Source organism: Geospiza fortis, unplaced genomic scaffold (assembly GCF_000277835.1).
Source record: "Geospiza fortis unplaced genomic scaffold, GeoFor_1.0 scaffold281, whole genome shotgun sequence".
NCBI classification, from domain to species: domain Eukaryota; kingdom Metazoa; phylum Chordata; class Aves; order Passeriformes; family Thraupidae; genus Geospiza; species Geospiza fortis.
The window spans coordinates 4,247,492-4,256,686 of record NW_005054340.1 but is presented as its reverse complement, the minus strand read 5'-3'; the positions used below and the strand labels follow the sequence as shown (position 1 = coordinate 4,256,686).

The following is a 9,195-nucleotide window of genomic DNA, read 5'->3' as shown; positions in this document are numbered from 1 at the left end:
CATCTGCCCGAGAGCCGGGGCTAGCCCGGCTCTGCCATTGCGCGCAGGAGGCTGCTTGCATCCCCGAAGTGCTGGGAACGGAGAAAACAAGGCGGGGAGGGGAGAAGAGCGGGGCGGCGCGGGGCTCAGGGCTCCGAGGGATGCGGAGCCGGGGCCGGGTACCTCTCTGAGGACGGCGAGCAGCTGTGCCGCCAGCACTGCGAAAAGTCCCCATTCGCTTCTTATAAATTAAAGTGCCTTGTCACCAGTTAGGGCAAGTCAGCCAAGGTAAGGCTTAAATAAAATCACACTTTAATATGTGGCAACATGAATATTTCTGGACAGCGGTGCCGCTAACACAGCCTTTTAAGTAGTGCAAAATATTTTGTGCAATAATGCTGTCGTAGTGGGTGCACAACCTGTAATTTGTCTGTGTTAAAGTTGCCGCTGGTACATAAGCCTTACCCTTGTGGTGCTGTAGGAACGTGTTTGCTTATCCGAGGCAGTTTCAAAGGGACCTGCAAAATACAGGCGTAGAAAGGTAGCGGCGCTCTGTGTATGTGTTTGTGTGTGACCGTGTTCGTAATACCTACAGTTCTGCTCCTTAATTTATGGGGATAATGTGCAGATGCATTTTAATGGTGATGGCAAACAGATTATTCTTTGGCTCAACTCACATATGTGAACCTTTTTATACAATAAAACCGCATGCCATGTTGAACTATATGTGAAGAACATTAAGATTGGTATTTGAATAGCAATTTCAGGGGTTTGGGTTCCCCCCCCTCCCCCCCCCCCCCCCCCCCGTAACACTATATGTGATAACTGAGGATTGAAATTGCAGCAAAACAGGACCTCCTGCAGATTTACCTTTAGCTGCTTGTTAAAGCTTAAGCAGTCACCTAACTTTACTTTGTGTAAAGGGCACTGTAAATAATGCACGGGCAGAAATAAATCCTCTCTTCATCTCCTCCTAGCCCACCCCAACAGTACCTCACCTAATGAACAAAAACTACCATGTACCTTTAGTTCACACTGCATTTTGACTGATGGAACTGTCAGTGGTCTGGAACTGAGTGTTTTGGCAAGCAAGGAGTTCCCTAGGATGACTTTGCTAATGTGTGTCTCTGAAAACAACATAGTCCTGAACCTGTGTGTGCGTGTATGCGTCTGTGTGTGCCTGTGAGTCTGTTTTGTGTACATGAGTGACAAGATACAAGGAAGACAGGGTACAGAAGCCAATGAAACGTGGCAAACGTAGATGCCTGCATGTATTTCTCTGACTGGATCTCTGTAAAACAGTATGAGCATTTCTTATATTTCAATGTAGTTTATCATTCAGATTAGGAGTTGGGATAAATTCAATTTCATGTGCATCAATGCCCTATTAGTTTTTCACAATCAAAGGAAATACAATGGAAAACACAGGTAAAATTATGACTTCAGTTAGTACAGGTGATAAAATCACTTCCTATATTCAAGGTACAGAATGTATTTTTCATTTCAAGACACTAGGCATAGCTCCTTCCTTTCCAAATCTTTACTTCTGTGCTGCAGTCAACCATACACAGTTGTGTGAAAACACTGAAGCCTTCCTTCTGCATAAATTGTCCTTCTACTGAATAATAGTAAATGTTTGTTTTCAGGGCAAATATAAGATTAATTTCAAAGTTTGCCATGTTTGGCATTTTGCCTAACTGTAAAGGTAAGAAGATTTAGAGAAATAACCAAAAGGCTTCTTTAACCTACTTCACTGCCTTTGACAGAATATTTCATTTTATTTCATTTCATATTTTTCTGAAGAAGACATAGTATGGTATAGTTACCTAATGCAAATTAAGGTGTGACTATTTTTTTTTTATGTATACCTATGGAAACAATGTAATATTTTACTTTTGTAGTTAAAGTAACTAATCATCTTACTTAAGGACTACAATAAATAATGTTTTCATTTCTGCTTCGAAAATGTCAATCAAACAGAAAGCAAACAATCCAACAAAAAAACTACAAAATTAATCAAGAAAACAACCAAACCAACACATTCACTTTTACCTGCTTTTTTCTAAAAATTGACTGGAGAAATAGTGTGTCAGACAGCACTTTCCTTTAAATAGGAGCAAATTCAGTGCACAAGCATGTCTTAGGGGGCACTGTGCTGCTGACTGAACCATTTACAGATGAGATCCAAAACTAAATGCCTTCAACTTGCAGGTGCTGAAGATCCTGTAAGACTTTCTAGGGTAGCATTGTTGACTCTGCTATTAGGACAAAATGCCAGTCAAAATTTTTTATACTTTATCTAGTTTAATTCCTCAAGTAGCTTAGTTTGAGAGCATTGTTCTTTACTACCTACATTAAAAATGTTTTTTAGTGTTTTTGTCCTGCAATGCAGAGACTGTAACTCAGCCACTTTGTTGGCTCATGCTGTGCTAATTCATGGTAGTAGTTCTGGTGAACATATGCAAAGTTATAAAACAACTGGGGATAAATGCCTTCAACATCCAGAATTAGTGTATGAGAGTGCATGTGTGCATGCCAGAGAGGCACAGTTGTTACTGCACCAGAGCTGACATTCCTGTGGTGCGTAAAATTTACATAATAACCTTCAGGGAATAATCTGTACTTAAAAGTGACTTTAATTTTTTTTTTCTTTAATAATTTTGTCTCTGAACTCTGAAACATTTAACATATGAGCTCTAAACATTAAAAATATGAGTAATTGAATTACTAGTTCTCAATATGGTCATATGGAAGATTTCAACCTTTATCTCTTGCTGATAAATGAAACTTGAAAGGTATGAAAAATTCTGTTAGCTATAGCTCCTGCTCCTGGTTAAGAGCTGCATTTCTGTTAATACAATTAGTGCTAAAAATTATCAGTCTTATCAGATTGAATAAGACCAGCTAAATACCAGTGAGTCATCTGTTCCATGCAGATGAACATGAGCTCCTCTTTGGACAGCTAACAGCTACTTAGCCCTGGCAGACCTGTCCTTCAAAGGGGCCTACATCAGCCATCATGACACCATGGAGCACAGTTCCATTGCTGATAGACAATGCTAAATAAAGGTGGCAGCTGACAGGGCAGGAAGCAGACAAAATGCACAGCAAAACCCCCCCAACAACAAATAGTGATTGCATTCATAGAAGAGATTCTATGCATCTTCTCTTAGAAGATGATGCATGTGCAAAGGTCATAAGAAGAAACTTCATATGAAAACCCCAGCAGAGCCTGCACAGGTGTATGCAAGCCAGCATATATATGTCACTAGCATAATTATGGTGGAAAACTTATTTTCCATTATCAGTAGAGCTGCAGTTTAAATAATATGCGTATAATTTGTTGATAAATCAGGGCAAAGTGCTTAAACTTCATCATATACTTGATTGGCAGACTTGGACAAGTCCCTAAAGCACTCTGTAACTTCATGTATGACATGAGCATTGCATAATAACTGTAGAATGAGCAATTAATATTACATGATATTGTTAAAAAAAATATTGCCAAACCTAATACTGAAGTGTATTGTCTCCATTACTCTGTTCCTTCTGTTTTGAATTATAACCAATTTTGCCATCCATTTCCAGCAAATGAAGCTATATGGAATTTGGAAACTCAAAGAATGGAAGTAGAATTTTGAAGAAGTTTCTGAATTGAGGGCTAAACAAATCATGTATCATATAAAGGACAACAAAGACTGTCATGATAAGATTTTTTTTTCCCTCCAAAACCAGGTTATAGCCAGAAAACAGTTAATACTAAAATGTTTTAAAAGATGGTTTTAATAATGTACTATTACTTTTTTTTTTGACAGAATTTAAAATAAAAAATTTTGATGTTGAAAGGAGTGAATAAGGCTGATCTCCTGTTTAAGGGTTGTGCTTATGTGGAGGAAGTTGTTGTTTCAGGGTTTTTTTTGGGGGGTCTGGGTTTTTTTTAAGTAATGTCTTTGTGGATTGAACACAACCAGAATAACATAATAATGAAGCTTTATAAGTAACCAACAGGCAACTTGGTAGCATTTGCACATCTGCAGTCCTTATATAATGAAAATACATTCAGCAGTCTCTTGAGGCCTGTAAGAAATATGGTTTTGCTTGATGGCAATTGTCCTTTATATTTTTGTGGAATTTATTCAAACCTGAGTAGAGTTAAAGCTGAGATTGTTATCATAGAGAAGAGAAAACATTACTTTACTCCCCACTCCTTATGAAATTGTTTGCTTCTTTTAAGCAGATCTTCTTGCAAAAGGGAGTATATTTAGGTCACAGACAAATTATTCCATTCTCCCTTCACCTTACCTAAGTATCAGTATAATTTATCCAGTGCTTACAAGGCCAAATTTTCAAGGCTGTTTGTGAAGTGTGGTGTAAAAATACACAAGCTAGCTGAGGCACCAGCTGCATTTCTACACTAGGACTGTAGTAAGGGTCTGTGAGATTTTTTGTTCTTTTCTCATTGTACTGTAGTACTGCACAGTCTACTGTAATATTGAACCCTGAAAGTACTTTACAAGAGGGATCAGCCACATTGTCTTAGCAGATGAGATGAGTGATGTGGTAGGATCAGCAGGCTTTTCCTTATCAGATATCTTCAAGTTTTTCATGTACATCAATTGCTTTGAACCATTCTTTGGAGAAATCTGCCTCTACCTGCTAGTGATATAGAAATACATGCTTCAGTATATGTGGTCTAAATGCTTCCTAGCATGTCTTCTCCCTGTGCAGTATTCCTGTTGAAAATAACCAACTCTATTTGATTGACTCCTCATTTTGGTATTTCCAGGTGTATCATACAATCATGAAATGGTTTGGGTTGAAAGAGACCTTTGAAGAACATCTAATCCAACCTGCTCTGCCCTGCCATGGGTTTAGCCATCTTTCACTAGACCAGGTTACTCAAAGCCTTGAACACTGCTAGGGATGGGACACTGACACCTTCCTTGGGCAGCCTGTTCCAGTGTCTCCATCAGGCAGTGTTGTTTCATAATTAATTGCCAGTAAGCTCTTACAGTACAGTTATGGGTGTACATATGGTAAGCCTATACACACATATTCTTTGAGAAGGTACAAAGAAATTAATATTAACTTAAAATAAAGTACAATGTTTGGTGCTCTAAAAGCACATAAAAATTAGGGGTAACATTGTATGGCACTAGACTGAGCAATTTTTTGGCCCAAGATATCTTCTGGTCACTGATGGGAATGTGCATTTTCATTATTATATGAAATGATTTATTGAATTCTATGATTAGTCAACTTAACCAAATCAGTAATATATTGTCCTACAAAAGTCATGCATTTAGATTTGAATTCTGTTTATTTTACATCTTGTTCTTTCTGGGTGGTATGAAAGCTATGAAGGAAAATCTTTTGGTTCAAGAGACTATGGTTGCTTTCATTTTCAGTAATTATATTTTGCCCAGAGAAAATAATCTTGTTTTGTCTTTGACTTGTAAACATTTATGTATTGGGTAGCTGTTTGAAGGAGACTTAAGATGACCCTTCATATTGGGGGTGAATTGAATACTGAAGCCCATATCTCAGACTTCAATATTCAGTCAAACTTTCAGTCCTGCTCTGCTGTTGTTGATATGACAATTGATAGAACAAATAATTTTTAAGAATAGCAACATGAATACAATCTCTATAATTGTAGGGCAAGTATTTGAGATATTCAGAGGCAGGTTTCAGACTGTCTCTGTGAGTCCTGTTCTATGTGTAAAATACAAGTGCTCCTTCAAAAGAGAATCTTCCTATTATTAGTGAAAAATTTGGTAGGTTAGCAATGGTGTCAAGTCAAAAATGCTGCTATTATTTTTGGGATGTTGGAGTGCATAAGCATGTGTTTTTGCATATTTGAAGAAAACAGTAGTTCCTATAAGGGAGGTAGCTCCTTTAGTTCATTCAATGGTGAGAAAGATTTAACTTGACTGTAAAAAGGTATTTTTAACACTGATGTATTGTATTAGCACCTGGGAAGTGCTGACTGTTCTAAATGTAAAATCAGGAGAGGTGAAATAAAACTAGGGCATATGAGCATTGTAGCATGTTAGCCATTAACTGCTCATGGCAACTGCCAATATATAAAAATACTGGGGAAGTAATTGATACTTGGACTACAGTCCTCAATCACTACTTCTTGTATGCTTTACATTTGGTCTTTCAATAAATAATAAGCTTTCTCACTGGAGTAATAAAATCAAGAGAAAAGCTACGCATCATTTATTACATGCAATTTCCACACACTTTGCTGATGAAGAAAATTTGTTATATATTTGCTGTTCATTAAAGCATGAATTCTTGCATTCATATTAGTGTATTTGAGCTCAGAGTTATTATCTTGACTATTCAGGCTAGAGAGATCTTAAATATTTTTCTATTTACAGGAGGGAAGGTGTAAAATAATCAGTCCATTTTTCATTGCATGTATAGTTTACTTTTTTGTGTTTTTTATTTTAAGTTATGAACAATCTAAGAAACTTCTCCTAGAAAACTTGTGGAAAAGTATAATGTTTGTTCTTATACTCATTCATTTTCAATGAATGCATAACTAACACTTTTAAATCCTGTGTAGCTTTGTACTAGAAACCCTTCTAAGTGATTTTGGAAAATGTCAAGACAACCAGGAAGCTAACATGTTTTCAAATGGAACTCAACATTTCTAGCTGGTTGGGCTTCTTCCAGTGTTATCTTGTGTACTGTCAGGACAGCTATCCAAGGCATGCATTTCCCTGTGCATTAACAGAGTGGGTGCAGCACAATTGTGCCAAGAGGCAGCAGAGTTGGAAGATAGCTACTGATCCTGGCACAGATGATGTGACCTGCTGCCATAACTCCCTTCAAGCAGCAGGTACCTCTTCCCAGGTGTTTAGCAGGTCCATTATGAGCGTGCAGACTGTGCACAGCTTTTAGATAGGGAGTGGGTTCCACAGTGGTCAAGTGCTGTGGTTCAATCCCCAACTTTCAGCTGGGACTGCAGAAATGCATTGGCTTGACCGTGCATGCCATTTGTGTGCTATAAATTGGACATTAGGTTTCGAGGACTTAGGGGGAGTGATCATGTTACATGAATATTTTCCTGGAGGAGGTCCTTATATTTCTCAGATCCCACTCAATCAACTGCATCATTCTAATACCATGTTTTAAACTATTAGAGAAAAACATAGTGTTGGATACCTCTTGCTCTATTAAGGAGGAGTTAGTAGATAGATATGTGTTACCAGGGGATTTGATCCTCAGAGAGCATAAAGGAGCTTACAGAGAATGTATGCAAAATTATTCAGCCAACAAGTTGCTGCTTTTCCCTAGTAATTTTTTTTCTTTTTTCCCTGGGTTAATTTTCTGCTGGATTAGAGAGCTATGTCATTTTATAGGAAGGTTTGTCACGTTCTGGATCTAAAGCAGAGAAAGCTAGGGGAACAACAGCCTGGATGCAGGGAAAGAAAAATAGGGCACCATTATTTTGATAATCTTTCTTTAGCCATGAGGCAGATGAATGGAAAAGATGACCAGAGGGATGTTCCTTTGTAATAACCTTTGAAAAGTAGCCTCCTAGATGAAAACCTTTTCAGGAGGTTTATCAATACCTCACAAGGAAAGCCAGCAGGAAGACAACTGACTATGTAGCCTTGCATTGTGACTTGAAGGCTAATGAACTCGAGTTCTTTCAGACTATATAGGTCAGGTGATGACTGATTTCCTAAAGCTATTAATACCTACTGTGCTACTGAAGCCAGTTGGATTATATTGTTACACTATTGTAGTGTGTTTGCTGTGCTATGTCATGGCTATACCTTTAAGTTTTCTAGTTCTGAACTGAGACAGGAGATGTCCCCATTTGAGTTTGTTTGGATTTTTGTTAGTTTGTTTGTTTTCTTTTTGGTTTTTTAATTTTTTTTTAATTAAAAAGAGGTATAACATTCTTGAAATGTAGTGAGTTTCCTCCACAGGACCATTGTGTGATAATTTACTCATTATATTATAATGAGCACTTGCTGTATTTGTTGTGGAGCTTAATATATTTTAATGACTGTTGTGACTTTCCCGCAAAGCAAAACTCAAAGAGTATCTCCATGCTCATGGTTCATTTAAGTGGATTTGTTAAAAGTTTTGAGACTTGTGAGCACATACTTTTTTGCAATGTACAGATTTAAAAGCAGAAAAATTACTTTCCTTAACTTTGGAGAAATCCCAAAACATAGATGCTTGTATATTTAGCATTCGTATTTTATATCAAGTGAAAGATGAGTGGTTTCATTGAAATATTCTTGTATTAAAGGGCAGCTTCTAAATTTTTTGTTCAGGACTTTTATGAAATCAGTAAAATTTAAGCTCATTCATTAATGTCATTTGCTACTTGAAACCCCCCCCTCCCCCCCCTTAAATCTGAACTTTATAGAGTCAGGCTTATGTTTTTTGAAAAATATTCATTAATATTTAAGTAGGTTTATGGCATCTGCAAACTAAATAGAGGCACATCAATGTAGAATTGTTTTTTGTGTTCTGAAAATTTTCAATATTCTGGCAATAGCTGTGTTCTGGAAAATGAGAACTGGGAAAAGAATGTCAGACAAATTTACTTGCAGACAAGGTTTTTAGCCTGTCAGTCTGTCTAGTCAATCTTTGTAGATTGCTGGTGATCTTGTTGTGACAGTAAAGTTTTTTATAATAACATTTCTGTAATATCTACATGCAGTGTTAGCCCTAAAGGAAACACTTTGCTCTTCTCTATGCTTTTGTGATGTTGCCACAAAAGACAGATTCAAAATGAGGTGGCTGTTTGAAAAATACTGTTTTATCAACATTGAGACTTAAAAATATCAACTGATTTTCTGAATTGGCAAAGTTGTTTATCTTTTGCAAACCTGAAGGTCAGTTTCATTTTCTTATTCTAAAAACTGCAGTGTTAGTAAATTCAAACTGATAGATAAATCTTTAATCAGACCATTCTTTTCTATACTCTTTCTCTACTGTGACACTTTTATTTGAATAACTCTTATCATCCCCAGAGACTTGCAAGAAGAAATTTACTGAATTTATGACTACACAGCAATTATTTATTTTCTGATAGAAACATTAGGTAAGCTACTCCCAGGCAGAATGTTATGATGCCTGATTACATCAGTGTGAGGTCCAGCTGAATCCCTGAACACCAGAGAGCTACCACTCAGCAAGGTAATGGTGAACCTCCATGTCATCTGAGGATGGGGCATT

General features: G+C 37.1%; 1 protein-coding gene across 1 annotated transcript in view; it reads left to right on the top strand.

Moving 5' to 3' along the window:
* Positions 1-205: 205 nt before the first annotated feature.
* CDH18 (cadherin 18) overlaps positions 206-9,195 on the top strand; it is a 224,596-nt gene continuing 215,606 nt past the window's right edge. Inside the window, exon 1 of the mRNA XM_005422573.2 lies at positions 206-267. The gene's annotated coding sequence lies outside the window, so the exon portion shown is untranslated. The remainder of the gene's footprint in view (positions 268-9,195) is intronic.